The sequence below is a fragment of the Alosa sapidissima genome, chromosome 20 (genome assembly GCF_018492685.1).
Source record: "Alosa sapidissima isolate fAloSap1 chromosome 20, fAloSap1.pri, whole genome shotgun sequence".
NCBI classification, from domain to species: domain Eukaryota; kingdom Metazoa; phylum Chordata; class Actinopteri; order Clupeiformes; family Clupeidae; genus Alosa; species Alosa sapidissima.
Genome location: NC_055976.1, coordinates 27,770,802 through 27,790,167, shown reverse-complemented (window position 1 = coordinate 27,790,167; position 19,366 = coordinate 27,770,802). Strand labels below are relative to the sequence as shown.

The window sequence follows — 19,366 nt, the reverse complement described above, 5'->3', positions numbered from 1 at the left end:
GAATAAATTGTTGAATGCGAGAAAAGCTCGGCTTTAAGAAAGTCACTCCCACACGACGGAGCAAACTATTTCATCGCCTCTGTTTACAATGATGAGATCAGGATCTGTTTGTTTTGTATTTTGCAAAGAATAGCTGGCTTATGGGTGTGTGTCTGTGTGTGTGTGTGTGTGTGTGTGTGTGTGTGTGTGTGTGTGTGTGTGTGTGTGTGTGTGTGTTGACACGATAATGATCTTTGACATTTACTGAAACCGTGACATGGCTTTACACAAGCATTATTTATACATCTGAAAAAAAGACAGCTTTTCAGGGCAGCCATGGACAGCTAACTTTAGAAAAGGCAAGCCCGCAAAACAAAAATAGATGAAGCATTTCTCATGAAAAAAGATTATTTTCTGAACAGATGCCACTGTGTGTGTGGGTGCCTGGGAATAAATGGCAGCAGTCACAGATGCTGGTTTTGTTTGTTTGGTGGCGTTCACACAGACGCACAAGTCAGAGACGCCAGGCCCCCTCAAAGCAACTGTATTCTCAAGATCGATGGGGGTGCTGTGTGTTTATCAAAGAAATTACTGATCATAACATCATCCTTATTGGTCTCAAAAGAGACGGCAGGGCCCATCTTGCAGATTACTCCTTGATGAGAAAAATGCAATTAAAATGTCAACTACTTTTTTATTAGAATCTTCCCACCCTGTCGAGTTTAGCATCCTCTGGAGTAGGCAATGAAAGACAAAAAAATAAATAAACAGACACATACACTTACGCACGCACAAACACACACACACACACACACACACATATACAAATATACGCATACACAGACACAGCTTTCCCCAAAAATGCATTGAATGGTCATGCATTATTGAAATACTTGAATTATTAAAACAGCACAAATCCCCTTTTCCCATTGAAATATATACTGTGTAAGTATTTGGTCACAGCTAGTTGGTTCTTGTGGGTTCAAGTGATGCATGTAGTCATACACTCATAATCAAAATATTCAGGGACATGATGTGATGCGCACTGTAGCAAGACAGCACTACGGTAAAAGTGACAGCTAGATCATGACACCCCCCCCCCAAAAAAAAAAAAAAAAAAACATAAAACATAAAAAAAAACGTCTTCAGTCAGGAGTATGTGTAGTGGTGCTGAGCATGACTAGGATAAAGGGAAAGTTGTAAAGATGCCTCATCCTTAAGTGTTTTTTAACACTTATTCCTCTTCACCAGCTCAGCTTAATTTTTGAGACTTTGAAATTACATTAATAATTCAAACAGGAAAACTTTGCTCCATAATGACCTTTAAAGCTCGCTTGTTTTGTTACATTTGATATGATGGCACCAGTGCTGCCGGAAATTATATAAATAAATAAATAAAAAGGGAGAAAAATAGATCTTTTTTAATGGAATTTAACAATAGGTCTCTGGTGATCTCATTAGACTGACCAGCTTGAGTTATTTTATAGACACTTGTAATTAGTGTATGCAAGAATTATAGCCATAATCAGACTAGCCTTCCCTTTGACGGCTTCTGTTGGGTATTAACTTTGGAGATTTTTTTCTTCTTCAGGATAGTACCGTAGTCATAATCTTAAAAAAAAAAAACAGCAGTGGAACTAATAAAACGGCAGGGTTCCTTCAGGAGGAGTTCAATAATTCCATAGATGGTAGATCCTTTTAAACTTCAAAGCAGCGATTAACAAGCTGATATCTACAGTACAGACCCAATGAATTTGTAAACGTTTGTCTGTTTGAGTGAAGTTGCTTGAACTGGAACCCACTGAGCAGAAACGTGTCTGTGAAGTACAGTGGCACAAACAAACCAAAAATAACAAAGGCGCACACAAAGAAAAAGCAAACAGAATTGTGTATGTGTATGACCTGACATAGGATGGCAATTTGGAAAGCCTTATTTATTTACTGAAGGTTTTTTTTTGTTCTGTACAGCATTCTTTAAGACATTCACCCTGTCACTTTCTTTACGTGACAGGAAGCCTCTATGTCAAACCATTCCCTGTGCCGCTCTAAAGCACCTTCAGCGCCCCCCACACACTTGCAAAGCAGTCTCAACGCTGCCACATATGGATGAATAACTCTCAAAGGCTTCCTTTCAGGAGGGGGGGCTTTGAGGGTGTGGAGGGGTGAAGTGTCTCAGACAGCAACGCTGCTGAGCAGGCCAGCATATCATAGGACACAGAGGCCAGCGAGAGAGAGAGAGGGAGGGAGGAAGAGAGAGAGAGAGAAGAGAGAGAAGAGAGAGAGAGAGAGAGAGAGAGAGAGAGAAGAGAGAGAAGAGAGAGAGAAGAGGAAGAGTTAAAACCTCTGAAAAGATGTCGGAGGAATAAAGATGAGCTGCTCACACTCACACCCAAGGGCTGCGGTGGGCCTGCCGTCCACCGCCCATCATTCTCCGAGATCAGTCCAGAGCTCCCTGCACGGCCCATCATTCTCCGAGATCAGTCCAGAGCTCCCTGCACTTTGGCGCTGCCTTTTTATTTCCTACGCTTTTACTGCGCCTAATGGCTTATTTATTACATCCATACTTTATAAGGGGGGTTCCTGTGTGGCCTAATTACGGGGCCACACTTCTTTGGAATTCTATGGTAATTATGAGCTTCGTTGTTTTAATATTAGTCCTTGCCAGCCAGGAACTCTCGTACGCACAGCGAGTTTCCCAGGGGGGATTTTTATACTACCTTACGGAGCTGTGTGTGTGTGTGTGTGTGTGTGTGTGTGTGTGTGTGTGTGTGTGTGTGTGTGTGTGTGTGTGTGACAAGTGGTGAGACCTCTCATGCCAGTAATGAAATGTAAAATATCTTGGGCCTCCCATTAAAACAGGACCATCACGAACAGACTTTTAAAAGATCCTCATATTATTAGAAACTTTCTTTATGTCCCATTTCAATAGCAGATACAAGATGGCTACATTGTGCCACAAATGAAAAGTCATTCAAAAGTTCAGGCTGTGCTGCAGGAATTATGACAGGCACCTGATTAATTCACAGCTAATGTCGAACAAGAACCTTTCGTGCGGAACTTGTGTTCATGCAGCTTCAACAAGACAAGGGGTCGCGGAGGGTACTGTATGCTCGAGTGTTCCTAGGAGAATTGCTCACATCAGCAAAATAAACAAATTTTCCCAGGGCAAGAATCCATGGGCAGGGCAGACTGAAGAGGATAATGGGCAGCTTTTTGTCGTCCCCCCCCGTCAAGTTCTCCAGGAAGCCATTTGTGCCCTCTATACAATTCTGTGTTTTTTTTTACTCCATTCTATAGATAATTGGCAGGCGCCTCTCCCGAGACGCCTCGCGTGGCCCTGATGGCTTCCCTAATGCTGCTGCAGCCCTGAAAATGGTCCCATTCCAATCACTCCTACCCGGCACCATCTCTCATTAGTATGGGCCAGCTTCTAAACAAACACTTTCACCCAAAAGGCATCTGGATCCGTATCAAAGAGATAAATATTCATGCGCTGCAAAGCACAACCACGAATACATTTGTTTGTGCGCCGCACGACATATGTCACCACTTTTATGAGGTCATGGTGACAATAGTGGGTGAGCTGCTGATGGATCAACTCTATTTGAGGCTCTTGCTAGTCAAACACTTTTAATGGGGAGGGATGTCAGGGATTTATATCATCTACTTGCTCTTCACAACCACACTGTGAGGCCTTATGGTACAACAGGCGAACTGTTGGGTGGGTAGGACTGATCTGGGATGCCTCTAGGAGGCAGAAATAACACAGCACTGAGGTAGGAATACATGATTGAAAGCAAAGCCGTCGGTTCTCTCTTCGCCATCATGTGGCGGGGCGCGCTAGCAGCGGCTAATTGTGGCGTGGTGAAAGGCCTCAAAATCCCGCGAGTGAAAGTTGCCTACCTCCCACGACAGGGCGGCGGACGGACTGACACGGCGCCGAGTGCCCGTCGGCTAGCAATTTCGTCACCTCCCTTCAGCCCGACAACGGCTGTAGAAAAAGCAAAAAGTAAAGATCACACCTACAGCGACGGCAGCAAGCGCTCATTCCCCGGCTGGTGTGCATTTCGGCCTCGGCGATGCAACATCGTCTCCCCAAGAAACGCATCTCACAGCCAGTTGTAAATCTGCCATGGAGATTGCCCCCCCCCCCCCCCCCCTCCCAGCCCCCTCACCCAGTGCGATCGGTGAGGTATTACTGTCCAAATCCCTGACTTGGACGGCGTAGCTTTTGGCCGGTATCTCTGTGCTTTGCTTTGTCTGCTTAGTCCATCAGAGGTATTAGTTACTTTACCCCCCCCCCCCCCCCCTCGTCCTCATTAAACATGCAGAATCCATTTGTTTAGCAAGCAGCTGAGGGAATGGATGTAAGCACACCCAGGCCAGTGATTGATTTATTAACACTGATTTGGGGCCGACGAGATGATCGCCACGTCTATGCACGTGGAATTTCAATGGGCAGGGGGGCCTCGGATGCACCGCCATGAGAGTTTGAGAGTGGGTTGGGGGAGTGTGTGTGTGTGTGTGTGTGTGTGTGTGTGTGTGTGGGTGGGTGGGTGGTGTTTTGCCATGCGTGCGGCTCTGTTTATAACACTCCTCCTTGCCACACACAGAAGAGTGGGGTTTGCGGTCGGCGATGAGCATGGGGGTTTGTGGATAGGTGTGTATTTCGTGGGGGGGTGTGGGGTGGTAGATGGATGGGGGGGGGGGGGGGTGGCTGTGTGGGGCACAAGAAGCACAGATGTCTCTGAATCTTTCAGGTCTCATTAGAAAGTGCTGGCGTGCGTGGAGAAAGGCGGTGTGAATTCCACGCCGAGGCATCGACGGTATCCGCCGAGGCATCGACGGTATCCGTCGACGCGGTCGTCAGCGCGGCTCAGCGGGGCGTTATGGGTGCCCCAGATGTCGGCGGTGATTTCTATCTTTCCGTCTCAGATACAGTTTGTGATGAATTGGCATATTTCTTCCCCCCCGAGGGGGATCCACGTTATTGGGAAGCACTCGAGTCTCAGCCTACACTTCCTGTTCCCCATAATAGCTTCCAGGTGAGAGGTGTTTCTCCGCCCTCTTCTGGGAATGCTTATTAAAGCTGTTTTCCTATTGATACTGTGGGTTTGATACTTACCAGATTTGACAAAGTAAAGATCTCATGTTTGGCATAATATTACAAGGGAAACATAAGTGAATTATTTGGCCTCGATAGCTGGAAGTATAACATTGTTAAAGCGCAGGCTTGAAACTCAATCCCGGGTCCCATGCCACATTTGGTTTTCATTATTTTCTTGAAAACTTAACAATAGCACCCAGGGATTAAGTCATGGGGCAGGTCGCAGCCAAGCTAAACATCCTGCCTCCCTCAGAAAAATGAAGACAGATGAAAAAGGGAAACAGGTGTAAAGTGTACTTTTGCTGTTTTCCTTTTTGGCGTTTTATTCAGCTCGGCGAGAGGTGTGTGCTGTGGCTGAGGCTCATATCTTCGAGCAAACAACAAACTAGCTGAGGTCCAGCACACTTAAGCATTCTCGCGGCGGGGGAAATAAAAGCACAAAGCAAGCACAAAACAAAGAGATGTTTTCTCTTTTTCTCTCTCTCTCTCCTCTCTCTCTCTCTCTCTCTCTCTCTCTCTCTCCCTCTCCCTCTCTCTCTCTCTCTCTGCTCTCAAACAGGGGTCCTGGGATGTGTTGATCTTGAGGGGGTGTGGTAGTAACTGAACCCTACGCCCCTCCCTGACCCCCCTTCTCCATATCGATGCGATCGAGTTCCCCTGGCCCGGGAGGCCTGTCACTGGGGCTCCGCTGCGGCAGCTCCAGCCTCCATGGTGGAGCTCACAAAGCAAACCCAACGACACTCACAATTAGGCTCCACTCCCTGACCCGGTCACTACGCCCCTGCACCACACACACTACAGCTCCTAATGGGGATTAGCCATCTGATAATATCATTCTCCGTAATGATGATGGTGGTATAGAGCAGGGATTCCCAAACTGTGGTACGCAAGCTTCCACTAGGGGCTATGCGAGATGAAAAGTGCAATGTCGGAAAAGTGTTAAAAATCTTAAGCCTATGTTCTTTTTGTTCTTTGTGTTTCATAATGTTGTTCTCCACACTGTTTTTTTTTTAATGTGAGAGCTCATAGACCAGTTGCACATTTTGATTCTTGAATTTCCCCTGGGGATCAATAAAGTATCTATCTATCTATCTATCTATTTTGTTTTCATGTAGGGCGGCTAATTAAACATGATGCCTGGAATGCGTCAATAGAATGTGTTACATTTTTATGTGTCGGATGGTGGGGGTACACGAGCTGAGTCAGGATGTAGGTGGTGGTGCGCGGGGAAAAAAGTTTGGGAACCGCTGATATAGATTATACAGTATCTATGCATCTGAACCTGCAAAATGGATATCACACTACAGTATGTATGTGGTGTGTTGAATATAGTGTCCATACATGCGTAAATTATGAAGTGATACCTGCGTAGGTTCGTTTTTTTGAACCCCCTCTCGTCATGAATTCCCTTGAGATGAAAAGAAATGATGACTTTTTCAATACTTTAATAGTGACACGTACGTGAGGTTTTAGAGGGGAGTGGTACCTGGCGACTGCTGTGCTGCAATTGTGATTATGTGCATATCGCTCAGTGACAACCTACTCTTTAAAAGAATTTGCGTACGTTGGTGACAAGTGATCCTGCGTTTCACCTGCAAGTGCCTTGTGCGACACGCCAGGAGCTGTGAACCGTGCGAACAAGACACACACGTGGGGACAGCTGTGGTGAACACTGCAAACGAGCCTGTAACACTTCTCAGCAGCGAAGGTGGGGGTTGATCGGGTTGGGGTGGTGATGGGGTGGTGTTGGGGGTGGGTTGCAAACAGGAGGAAGACCAACAAGTGTGCAGTCAGTGGCGTGTATAATCATTTATGCAGTTACGCGTATTCAAACTTTATTTTGGAAAAAGAAAAGAAGAGATGAAACAAAAAAAGGAAGAAATGCTACATTAAAAGCACATCTGATGGCGAGGGGCCCACGTCTTGGGGGACATGACCTGGCATCTTATTTGTACAGGATCAGTTCTCTGACAAGTGCTCCATGCCTTAAAGGCCCCCACAGGCGTCTCACTGTTTCTCCTGATCAAAATCAGGATCGGGCCCTGACAGGAATGATGGATGACTTATAAATAACAAACACCTGTTAAGGCTATTTGCTGTTTGGTACTGTAACAGTATCAGTGACGCATGGGAGGGGAAACTTTCTCTTTCTCCCACTCCCTCACTCATTCTCCCTTTCTCTATTTCTCTCCCTTCCTCTCTCTCTCTCTCTCTCATTCTCTCTCTCTCTCTCTCTCTCTCTCTCTCTCCCTCTCTCTCTCTCTCTCTCTCTCTCTCTCTCTCCCTTGCTCTTCATGTACAGTGTATGGATGGAGGTATCCCAAACGCTCGCTGAAATATGTGCTCTCTTCAGACAGGGTCCTCGTTGTCCAACACATGGTTTTGATGGGCCAACATGATATTTCCAAAGCTCCTCCAGCATCGCGCTTCCCAGGAAAAGCTGGCCGGCGCGGGCTGAACTTTTGCACGGGTGATTTACATACCTCCTGAACTGTGCAGAGCTGGCGTGGGGCTCCGATGTCATCGCAGGCTGAGGGGCCCCCGGGGGCTGTTTCCTGTGCGGGATGACTTACAGTCCCCTGTCATTCTGCTCCAGCGCGCGGCTTTTTACCGAGAGAGACACACACCGAGAGAGAGAGACATACACACACAGTGACACACACACACACACACACACTTGCACATACACACACACACACATTTGCACATACACACACACACACACACACACCACACACTTACACATACACATACACACACACACACACACACACACACACACACACACACTTACACACACCCACACCACACACTTACACACTTACACATACACACACACAACACACACTTACACATACACACACTCTCAAAATACATTAATGTGTATATGCATACACACATACATAGATAGATAGATAGATACTGTAGATACTTTATTCATCCCGAAGGAAATTTTAGTACATGTAATATACAGTATGTATATAGTGTATACACACATATATGCACCTACATATACAAATATATACAGTATAAACATGCAGACACACAGACATTCAAACATATAAACATGCACACACGCACGCACACGCAAACGAGCACACACACACACGCACACACAAGCTCATACACACACACAAACACAAACACATACACACACGTACACACACGCGCATACACACACACACATACAGTACACATACATCCTCACAGAGTAGAACTCCTCCAAACCTGTGCGATCCATAGTCCACGTTGTGTGTTGTCACTCTGACATCATAAGCACACAGGAAACGCTCTAATTCCTGAGTGTTTAGGAGTGTGTGTGTGCAGATGTGCTGTGCATGTGGAATGGAATGACATAATGACATCCAATTCACTCTCTCTGCAAAACACACACACACACACACACACACACACACACACACACACACACGCACACATTTTTGCTCACACACATGCACACCTGCGGAGAATCGGATTTTCTCAGACTCAAGGTTTCCTCTGTCTTTTTTTTTTTTTGTCTGCGGCTTGATTTCAAACTATGTGAGCTATTATTTTGAAAGTTTAAGGGCTTTGGCCCTCCTGCTAGGCAAGCGGCCTGCTCCAGCACCGGCTTGCAGGACGTCACACATGCAGGACACATCTGCGACCGCGCTCTTGTCGTCTGATGGCGTGCCTTAAGGCCCATTCACACCAAAAACGATAACGATAACGATAATTATAAATAAATATCGTTCTCGTTAATATGAATGACGACGTTCACACATAAACTATAACGATAACGACATGAAGAACGATATCGTTGGGGATCACTTTCAGAGCGATTTTCACAACGATAAAATGCTAATAGCCAATCAGAACCCATCGAATTTTAGCCCTCACATTTATTAACACAATGAGAGACTTTGTTTATCGTTGTTCAGTGTGAACGCTTTTATCGTTATGGTTATAGTTATAGTTATCGTTATCGTTCTTGGTGTGAATGGGCCTTCAGCCAGACGACTGGGTGCGTGAGGAACACAGGTCTTATTACACGGCTCTTCAGAGTGCTGCAGAAAGTTACATTCACATGAATGGGCCTTCCCAACGTTCGGGCCTATGTTAAATCTACATAAATCACCGGCAAAGTATATAATCACCGCTGTCAATGGCAATGGGTTGATTAACGTCTTTCATATCCCTCCGCAAGACGTCCGTTCGCTTATTGCAATGGAATTTCATTGAAAGGGAAAGTAAGCTAGTAAGACGTTGCCACGCAACGCCTGAAACTGTCAAGTTCTATCTGTGTGGCGAACTATTTATTTTGTCAGCGGAAGACACAAACGCGGTAGCAAAATCATTTTTAAAGACCCATTGTGTTAGGTTTCTTTTCTTGTTTTGACAAGTAGCCGTGTAATAAGCGGAATAATGTATTGTCCGCCGGTAATGCGTGTCGGGGTTCTGTTCTCCCTGTCGGGACTTATTTTCTGATAATTACCGGCGGACAATACATTATCCCTTACATGTTTCATGGCCTGCCATCTATTACTGAGCACTCCTCAGCTAATATCTCCTTCCCCACGTAAACTTGACAGATTTTTTTCAATTTTTCAATCCAGTTTAACAACATGATGGTATGTAATATTACCGGTAATTGTCTGTCATTGTTGAGCATAATCACAATGCTACTAAAGACTATTTTCCTTATGCATTTATTCTAACATATACATTATTTTCAACACACACACACACACACACACACACACACATGCTATTTTATGAGTTTATATATTGCATAACTGTTTCCATTTGAGTTCATATAATACTGTGAGTATCAGAATGGTCTGCATGACTCCTGCAGTTGGACTCCTTCAGACCACCAACAGCTGAGTAGCGTCCACTGCGGTGCCTGAGATTAGATACAGGGGAAAGGTCAACGCTCTTTCAATTCACAGGGTATGACCTTCTGGACGGTAAATGAGTTAAGGTCAGGTTATAGCCTCTGGGACAGGTAGAACTTTCAACTTTTTGAAGATTGAAAGATTTACTCTCACATTTGACCACAAACCGAAATGATATATCTTTTATTATTATTACATTGCTCCTCCTTTTGCATTTGACCGCAAACCTGTGTGTGTGTGTGTGTGTGCGTGTGTGCGTGTGTGCGCGCGCGCGTGTGTGTGTGTGTGTGTGTGTGTGTGTGTGTGTGTGTGTGTGTGTGTATGTGTGTGTGTGTGTGTTTGTGTGTGTGTGTTTGTGTGTGCGTGTTTGTGTGTGTGTGTGTGTGTGTGTGTCTGTCTGTGTGTGTGTGCACACTCTCAATCAGTTGTTTCCAGTAGAGCCCTTGCTCCTGCACCATGTCCTAGAGACCCTGTTCTCTGATAGGCCCCTGCACGGTGCCCTAGAGACCCTGTGCTCTGATAGGCCCCTGCACCGTGCCCTAGAGACCCTGTGCTCTGATCCTCCCACGAGCAGGTCGGACACGGTGCAGACATCCTGCCCAGGAGCGGGTGCCCAGATACTGGACTTAGGGCTTAGCGCTATCTAATGGCATCAAAGACGCCGCTAAGACCCAACCACACACACACACACACACACACACACACACACACACACAAACACACAAGCACACACACCAGCCAAATGACGAAAGGAGGACCAGCTTCAAACAGCATGCACAGCCACACCCCTGTGTCTGTTTAAAATACTTGAAACTGTGTATGTGCAAATGTGCATAACACACAACAGCAGCCTTGTGCACAACAAAGACATATGCATGGACAATGCCACGTGCATTTGTGCATACATACACACACACACACACACACACACACACACAATTAAATGAGCAAAACCGGCATCTTGGCTTACATACATGCACCCATGGACAGAGAGATCGTGGCAGCCTACACACACCTGGAACTGAAGGTGGGGTCTGTGCACTGAAGGCAAGTACAGGTCACTTTAGCCCGCGTCCAGCCTATCATTATTAATCAAATATCTGGGCCACAATCATACTGCTCTTTTCCCTCTACAAAATATGTAAACCTACCGAAAGTCCAGCGAGCTTGGCATGTTTGAATCTGATTTAGAGTGATTGATTCTGACCTGAAAAGGTTGACACATCTTTTCAGGATCTCCTGTCCGGAAGGCGCAGCGGCCAAAAGCTTTAAAATATTGAATGTAGTCTTTGGACGGTGTTTCAAAAATATGTCCCATCGACTGAGGAGCGCTGGCAAGCTCTCCAGAGCGAGAGGTCAGAGCCTTGGAAGGATGAGCATCTCTGGAAAGTTTCTTGTGAATCAGGGGGGGAAAAAAAGAGGGGCTATAGCCGGCCTGAATTGCACTAACCCCATGCAGGGAGATAGCACATTAAACACGACTTGTTTTTTTATTTTTTATTTATATAATTTGTCCAAACCACAGACGCATTAAAAAAGCCATGAGTTAACAAATGAATGTTAATATAGTTCCAGAAGGATAGACTCCACAAGATCAGGTGGATTTCAAGCCAAATGTAATCTTTATTAGTTTCTGTACAAAAGCACTGAGTCACAGGGAAAAAAACATGCATCCTATTTACAGCAATGGTAATTGACAGGAAAATGAAAGGAGGGTGCTTCTGACCCATTTTGAATTCTAAAGACAAGAATTAAACATTGTGCTTTTTTTATATACTTTGTTATAATATTTCATATTTCACAAAGATGCAGTACCTTTTCCCCTTTTCACTTTGAGTTTAACATTGGAGGGGGGGAAATCAGAGCAGTCTGCAGTTTCAAAAACATCTGCTGAAAACGAAGGAATCAGAAGCCAGTTCTCTACAGCTATGACAAAAATATTTTCACAAGCTAGAACAAAACTCAATCCATGGGTGAAATGGATACAGGGAATGTGAAGAAGTTTGTACAGTTAAGTGTGGTTTTGAGTCGGAAATGTAGCCTTGTTTTCGTGAGAGCCGTGATATTGAATTCAAATGTTTTCAGTTCAACAGGGCAATGTCATGTCTGATTTCCTGTGTTTTCTGTCATGTACTCACATGACTGTTCCATAATTCACATTGCCTCTTGACATAGAAATAATTTTGTAGTGGGACATACACACAGTTCACACACACAGACACACACACACACACACAGAGAAACACACAGCACACAAACAGCCCTCGCCCTCTCCCGCGCGCTCACTCTTGTGCATACACACACACACACACACACACACACACACACACACATCCAAGACAGTGACATCAGGTCCTTGTGTCCCCACAAGCCAGGTCATTTACAAAATATACAGACATACAGTATGTTGCCGTTGTTGCTGACTATTCAAATACACATGGAATTCTGATATTGTATGCATTTTCATTTCAGCATCAAGACTCCTCCAAAAAACATGTACAAAAATTGTGTATGTCCCTATACGTCCAAAAACAAAATCCCCCAAATAACAAAATATGCTACTCAAGAAAACTACTGTGAGACCTCTGAGAGTCTATCAGTCAAATTACAACCATAAATATTTTCACACTGAAGCAAAGAATGCTGACAAGTGTCTAAGACCACCTTTTGTAATTTGTAATCGTAGCATATCAAAACAACAGAAAAAGCTTGGGCTGGAGCACAGTCTATTATAAGGCATCAATTATCTTTTGTTCTTTTTATTTTGATCACACAACTACCCCACAGAGAAGTGGAACGACAGTTGCTTGCATTACAGTAAATACAGATTGCATAAGTAAGATGGTACAGAGTGTGAGCAACGATAACAACGACATCACCAACAACAACAATAAACATCAGTGGAACGCTTGAATGGGAAGAGAGGGAAGTGGTGGTCATGTCTCTGAGCAACCCCCACCCCCCCATCCCCCTCCTCCTGCGGACATTTTTCGACAGGTTTCAAAAAATCTGTGCAGCTATGATTCTTTACAAACAAGAATGTTACATTCGTCTTCACAAAAAAAAATTAAAATAAAAAATACAACGTTGAGATCTGGGGTTTACAGTTCTGATGGGGGATGAACCAGATAATAAGCAGTCGAGTGATGAGAAGAGTCTAATCTAAGAAAGTAACCTTACATTGAGTAGGGAATATTATGGGAAAGCTTTAGAAATATAGAAAAAATTCACATGATGAAAGTGTAGCCATTTTAGCTATTATGACCAAAAAAAGAAAAGACTAATTCAATCCAAAAATGGTTGAAAACATATCTGTGCATATTTGTATTACTTTTTTTCTTTTTTTTTCTTTACATTTTTTTGTTTTCTTTTCTCTGCTAAGATGCATTGCTCTCATAAGTGCCCCAACTAAAATAGTGCATCAAGAGATAACTATGATTATACACATTTCACATTAAACACACAAACAACAAGAAGACCAAGGAAAACACAAATGCTGTTTACAAAAAAAGTTAAATATTGAATCAGAAAAAAATGTCTTTTGTTTTGTTTTTACAAAAGTGGATGAGCTTCCATCCTGCTTTGAAAAAAACAGGGTGACCTGGTAATGTCTAGACTTCATTCGTTTTTGTTTTTACAAAAATGTGTAATTCATTATTATTGTTATTACTTCCTCACTCTTTTTACAATATCTAAAAGGTATTAAGACATCAAATGTGTTTACATATATATTTGATACTATTATTCAGGCCTAAATCACCAAATCAATCCCAAAACATATTTTATAAATACATACAAAAAAAGCACAATAGGAAGGTCAACAATAAACTCCAGTACCTAAATGTGATTAAAACTGCATCAAGCATTCTTGGATAAAATCTACCGATCCCACATACCTTCAAATGTACTGCACCTACTTTGACAATTTGATTTTAAAAATGATTGACATCCCAGACAAGGGAATTCCCTGGCTTTCGTTAGATATGAACAAAGGCTTGTGTGTCTTCCTCACCTGAATTCAAATTCTTTTTCTCCCTTTGTGGGCTGAATGTCGGACTTGTAGTCCATTTACAAATATGACATTCTGAATCCTGGACAACTGCTGACAAAACAAAATTTGATTTGCAGTGGTTTGGTGTTTTTTGACGTGTGTGTGGGAGAACTTTTTTAGAAAAAAGACAAAGTCTGTATTTTTATCCTATGGGATCCAGTGGATCAGGTTCCCCAACCCCAGTTTGTTCCATTTGTTTTTGTTCATTTTATTTCCTTGTTCTAATTTTGGATGGACTTCATGTTTTGACATCCTCTGTTTTCTCATGATAGGAACAGCACAAAGATATGAAGCAGAGAGAGAGAGAAAGGAAAAAGGAAAGAGAGAGAGAGAGAGAGAGAGAGAGAGAGAGAGAGAGAGAGAGAGAGAGAGAAGTCTGTCCTCCATTCACGACTGAGCCGTAAGCCCACCCAGTTCACAGTAAAGGGGGGCCCGTTTACATATCAAAGCCACGGCACACAGTCTGCGGTGCGATAGCGTCTCAGATAGTCCTACCCGTACAACATCACTGAATGCACAAAAATGCCATCTGGTGACAAGAGTGTAAGCATCAGCCTTCTCAGCATCCACGCAGAAGAACCCCCCCCCCCCCCACCCCCAATAAAAAGGGAAGCAAAACAAAAAAAATGGCGATGAAGGCAAAAGACCAACACAAACATAACCTACTGACTCCAGGGGCACTGGTTGCCAGGGGCACTGGTTGCCAGGTGAATTTTTCTTTCTTTTTTTTTCTCTTCTAGCTCTTCTTTTTCATTGTTCTTTTTTTCTCTCAGTTGTCCAGGTGTAAAGGGTGTTCTTTCTTTCTTTCTTTTTTTGTTCATCGTTCTCCTCAGTGGGATGATGGTATTTGATAAGCTGCTGTCGGAGGGAGTTCTTGGGCCAGTGAGTTTGTCATGGGCACAATAAAAGCCTTCAAAGGGCAGTCCTCCCTTTTTACATGGGGGGCACTATGAGTCCGGTCATAGCTGAAAGGGGAAAGGGAGGAGGAGAGAAAAAAAGAACATAAAAATATAGGTTATCTTTTCGATGTTGACCATTTTCTTTTCCCCTGCTTGTTATTTCACCATGCGTGACATTTTGTGCAATGTGGGAGAGGACAAGAGTTGAAATGAAAAATGTGAGATAAAATTGATCGTATCAACACTGAATGACAGGGATCAGTTGGAATAGAGGTTAAAGGGAGGGGGGAAACATATCATAAACTTAATAGCATATATCATGAAATTCAATTTTGCCAAACTGGCCAAATTACCCAGATCACTTAACATTTAATATTACATATCACCTCAGGATCTGAGTCCATTAAGAGAGTGCTTTACCCATGATGATTGCATGTTAATGAAAGGGCATATCCAATTAGAGATTTTTAATGTCAGTTTCACATTCATATAACATCAAATAGATAATTTTCAGGGACCAACTGCAGTCAAAAGTCAGTGCATTCATTTTGCTTTTGAAATAAACAGTATTATGACAAGCTGGAATATTCTAGAAACTCTGAAGTTATGGATCAACTTTGACCTCAGCACAGCATCACTAGTGGAACACAACTGATGCAAGATTTTGAACTGCATCCCATTTGCTCACTCTCTGTCTTTCACACATACATACAGACAGACAGACACAGACACACACACACACACACACACACCCTTTCTTTTTTCCTCAGGGGGTGGAAGTGGCCCGAAAAAAGCAGGAGAGAGGCAAGAGGGAGGGGGGTAGGGGGTGGGGGTGCTCACCCTGTAGGCTGCTCCCATTGGTGCCGGTGCAGGTGGGGGGCGGGGAGGTCTGTGGCCGCACGACGGGGGGCGAAGGCACTCTTCTGTTTGACTGCAGAGATCATATGGACAGGAGAGAATGAGAGAGGGCCAGCCATGGAGGAGGAGGTGGTGGAGGCGGAGGAGGTGGAGGATGAGGAGGTGGCGGAGGAGGAGAGGTGATGGAGGAGAGGATGGAGGTGCATAAGGTAGAAGAGGAGGAGGTGGGGGGAGGAGGAGGAGGTGGTGGAGGAGAGGATGGAGGTGCATAAGGTAGAAGAGGAGGAGGTGGGGGAGGAGGAGGAGGTGGTGGAGGAGAGGATGGAGGTGCATAAGGTAGAAGAGGAGGAGGTGGAAGAGGAGAAGAAGAGAGGGGAGGGAGGAGGTGGTGGAGAAGAGAGGTGATGGAGGATGAGAAGAGAGGTGCATAAGGTAGAAGAGGAGGAGGAGGAGAAGAGAGGGGAGGGAGAAGAGAGGTGATGGAGGAGGTGATGGAGGATGAGGAGAGAGGGTGGAGGTGCATTAGGTAGAAGAGGAGGAGGTGGGGGGGGTGAAGAGGCCAATGCCACCAGTTGTGGGCTATTGTGGGTGACAGGCAGCAAAACATTGACTGACAGGCAGACAGGCAGACAGACAGACAGGCAGACAGACAGACAGGCAGGCAGACAGACAGGCAGACAGGCAGACAGACAGGCAGACAGGCAGGCAGACAGGCAGACAGGCAGGCAGGCAGACAGACAGGCCGATATGTACAGAAGGAATGGAGACGAGCACAGGCCACTCATGCAGCTGTTACTGGTAAGATGGAGGATGCTGTTACTGGTAAGATGGAGGATGCTGTTACTGGTAAGATGGAGGATGCAGGATGCAGGGGGAGGGAAAGAGGGAGGGGCAACCATGAAACGGGGGGGGGGGGGGGGGGGGGGGAGCGGGAGCTACTGGGAGGGCAAAGTTGATCCATAACTTTGTCTGAAAACACCTCTAACACCACTGGGGACGAGAGGGGCTGAGGAGAAACTGTGTTCAGTCTCCATCACTGAGCCCCTTCTATCGCCTGCCCTCCCCCCCCTACCCCACAAAGCAACAGATAACTACTGTATTTCATTCTAAATTGTATGTTGGTTTCACTCTATTTTTTTTTATTGTGGGTGATGATATGCTAAAGCTACACGTTGCATAAAATGTCATTTCACTCTTGCACATTAAAGTGTCGTCATGTTCCATGCACTGTCTTGAGGGTTAATCTGGGTTGTTAGTAAGAGAGGTATGCAGTCAGAGCATGTCCTGAGAAAAGCTGCTTCACGCCCACTTTAGCTGAAGTAGCCTTGAGTTTTGAATGTAGGACCAATTTAAATAGCCCAGTTATTTGCTTATGGAAGAATACACAAATGGGTCCTTATGAGCTAGTTTCATAAGTACAGTGAGGATGAATAAAGCAAGGGGGAAATACAACTTACAATGTATACAGAAAATAAACTCAACCATTTAAATCTTATCATGGTATTATAAACATATAACAACAGACATTGTTGAAGATCTGAAGGTCCACCACAACTATTCACTAAATAAATCATCTTTGTTGGAATTTTTAAATCTAAATCTTATATACATATACTTCAATGGCAAACACATGTTTCTGTTACTTAAAAATCAAAAAAATCAACTTGTCTTGCCTTTTCAGAACAAGTCAAATCACCTCTACCAAACAAAATAGACTGACACTGATCATTAGCACAGGTCACAGTCGGTGGAGCCCAACACACATAAGGGGGGTTCACGTTAGAGCATGTTAGCCCTGAGACAGTGGGGGACAGTCTGGACTAGGGCTCAGTGCCCGGGGTGAGAAGAAGCATGAGGAGGATGTTAATGTGTTAGTGGAGGAGAGCGATGGGAGAGGCGAGAGTGGCAGTTAAGAGTTGATGGAGGATCTCCACAGTGAGAACACAGAACGTTCCAGAATGGTACAGCATACACAGATGGGTACACCTGACACCTGGCCCACACTTGATCTCAGTTCACAATTCACTAAAAGCTAAAAGATTATGTTTTAAAACTCAAAAGCAGTCTTGATAGAGGTGGCATAGTTTAGCATAGCTATTCTAACTGGCGACTGATCGACTGTCCAGTTCTTTCTGAGTCTCTGGTCCAGTGTCAACACACACATACCAAGAGCAAACTAATTTTCTGCACATTTAAAACCCTTTTTTTTCAAGGGTAGCCGTAAGTTAGAATAAGAAGCCCTGCATTATCAAGAGTCAACTGACAGCCAGGTAACACAACGAGAGAGTAAGAGCGAGCGTGAGAGTGAAGTGCGTGAGTGCGTGTGTGTGTGTGCGTGAGTGAGTGTGTGTGTGTGGTGTGTGTGTGTGTGTGTGTGTGTGTGTGTGAGTGTGTGAGTGTGTGTGACTTACGTGCGTAGGGGGAGTTGGCGGAGGAGCCGTTGAGGAAGCTGGGTGAGCCAGGGACCCCCAGGTTGGTCATGCCTGCTCCGTAGCCGTTCATGGTGGAGGTGATGGTGTTGTAGTTGGACTGCTGCGGTGTGGAGCTTGGGACGTAGCCACGAGGGGGAGACACTGTTGGAGTTACGCGAGTTAACCTGGAACACACACACACCGTTTAAGTTCGATTGCATTGGAGTGTATTGTATGTTAGTCAGTTAATGAAACAATGGATTCATTAGGAAAAAAAAAAACTCCATTCACTCCATTTTGCATGCTAATCGTGCCGATGTAGGTGACACAATATACCTGGGAGGCTTTTTTCTTTTTCCTTTTCTGAAGACTGCACAATGATTAGTTCATAATACATTTTTATTCTGGATAAAACATCCTGTTTCTGGTCAAAATGAAGGCAGGGAGGCCCTTGCGGCATCGTCCCAAGGTTTGCGTGGATTTTCTTTTACAATTCATTAATCCCCACGCGTGGTGTGGTAATTGTTAATAACGGAGTCAGTGTCGAATTCACACTGAAGTAATTTATCCATTATAATTAAACAACTTTAATTATTTCTGAAGTCTTCAACTGTGTGAAAGCAGGCCTGAGGTGAAGCCTGCATGTGTAGTGAGCAGATGTGTGTATCTGTGTGTGTGTGTGTGTGTGTGTCTGTGTGTCTATGTGTGTGTGTGCGCGTGTGCGTGCGTGCGTGCATGCGTGTGGCACGTGTGTGCGTGTGTGTGTGTGCGTGTGTGTGTGTGTGTGTGTGTGTTTGTGTGTGTGTGTGTCTGTGTCTGTTGTCTGTGTGTGTGTGTGTGCATCTGTGAATGACTTTGTGCTTTTGTGGCATACTTTTGTGCATATCCTTGCACGTATGTGTGTATGGGGATGTGGTGTCTGTGTGGCTTGCGTATGCCTGTGGGTGAGTGTGTCTGCGTACACGTTTGTGCATATACATCTGAGTATGTGTATGTGTGAGTAATGAGTGAGAGAGAGAGAAAGAGAGAAAGAGAGGTTTAGTATGCGTGTGCGTGCTTGCATGCGTGTGTATTTGTGTGCATGTGTGTGTGTATGTATGCATACATGCATGCATGCATGCATGCACGCGCATTTGTGTGTGTGCGTGTATGCGTGTATGCATGGGCGCTCGCGCGCGCGCGTG

At 44.6% G+C, this 19,366-nt stretch overlaps 1 pseudogene; it reads right to left on the bottom strand.

Annotated features, from left to right (window-relative positions):
- Nucleotides 1–14,825: 14,825 nt before the first annotated feature.
- LOC121693827 overlaps nucleotides 14,826–19,366 on the bottom strand; it is a 108,161-nt pseudogene continuing 103,620 nt past the window's right edge.